Raw genomic sequence first — 1,521 nt, 5'->3', positions numbered from 1 at the left:
ATTTTACAAGAGAGGCAAAAAACAAACTTTGTATGTGTGTTTCAACTTTACTCAAATTTGATCTATCTAATCTTTTTATGTCAACATTCATTGGCCAGTGTAACTTTTGTCTGATTTGCAGAAGTATAGATCTGTAGTAAATAGTTACGAAGTAGTAATTAATTAAGATGTATTTTGTCATAACAGTATCAAAATGTAATTAGGTCACAACACATATTTTCAAAAGTCCAGAACTTCCTTGATTTTAAATGTACAGCAATAAAACCAAGACAGAAAGACGAGCTATGAAAAGGGGTTTCTCCCCTGTATAAAAACGCAACTTGACCAAAATAATTATTCAAATTCATTGTTGGTGGCAGAGATGTGTATACTAGATGGGACATACACCAATCAATACAATAATTTAGATCGTTTTATAAGTTACTGAGACCATAAGGTCAGAAATAAAATCTTCCTTCTGCTAATCAAATATCATACGATTATCCGGAGTCATTATCAAGATATTAAAAGAATTGCATTCGAAAAATCTTGACGTGTTGTGAAACTCCAAATCTTTGACGTCACATTTCTCAAAACTAGGTACTGAACAGAAAGAACTTTGTAATTCTGAAGTAGCAAATTATCCAAATTCAGCAGATTTGGATCCAATTTTCCAAACTAGAAGACTGGCGTCTTGTCTGGTCTTGTCTTGTCTTGTCTTTTCTCGTTTCTTCTTACCTTGTCTTGTCATATCTTGCCTTGTCTTGTCTGGTCTTGTCTTGTCTTGTCTTTTCTTGTCTCGTTTTACCTTTCCTTGTCTTATCTTGCCTAGTCTTGTCTCGTCTCATTTTGCTTTATCTTGTCTTGGCTTGTGGCGTCTCGTTTCGTCTTGCCTCGTCTTGTCTTGTCGTCTCTCTCTCTCTCTCTCTCTCTCTCTCTCTCTCTCTCTCTCTCTCTCTCTCTCTCTCTCTCTCTCTCTCTTTCTCTCTGGTCCTTTACAGTAGTTACAGTGACAAGCTGTCTTCGGCTTCGAATCGGCCTAATCCTGCCTAGAATTGACTCATCATTCAAGGAGAAAAATTATTTTGTAACATGAGTTACGGTGGGAGATCACGATTTATCGCACTTGTTTAATTTGTCAAATTGTAGTCACGAGTTTAGTCCTGGATCTATAATTAATAAAACCTCCCGCTGGGAATTGTTTTCTCCCTCAGTTCATACTACTGCAATTTTTACGTGAGTTAACAAAAACAAGCACAGCGTAATCGTGTTCTCGTGAATGGTGGATGGATTGACTGCGCGCGTGTTTCTACACACTCATGTGTGTCATTGTACGTCTATTATTATTATGCTAATGGTGTCACATCTGTCAGATAGCCGGAATACCAGCTATTCTTATACTTCTTACTAATCTTACGTTCAACTGTGTGTCCCGGCATTGACACTTGGAAACGCACACAAGGGTGTGGGGGTGTTGGGAGTGGGGTGATGGGCGTGCTCACTTCAAAGTACACCTTTACAAACATAGTCAAAGACAAGCAC

This window comes from Aplysia californica, unplaced genomic scaffold (assembly GCF_000002075.1).
Source record: "Aplysia californica isolate F4 #8 unplaced genomic scaffold, AplCal3.0 scaffold00511, whole genome shotgun sequence".
Lineage (NCBI taxonomy): Eukaryota > Metazoa > Mollusca > Gastropoda > Aplysiida > Aplysiidae > Aplysia > Aplysia californica.
Note: the sequence above shows the minus strand (reverse complement) of the source record.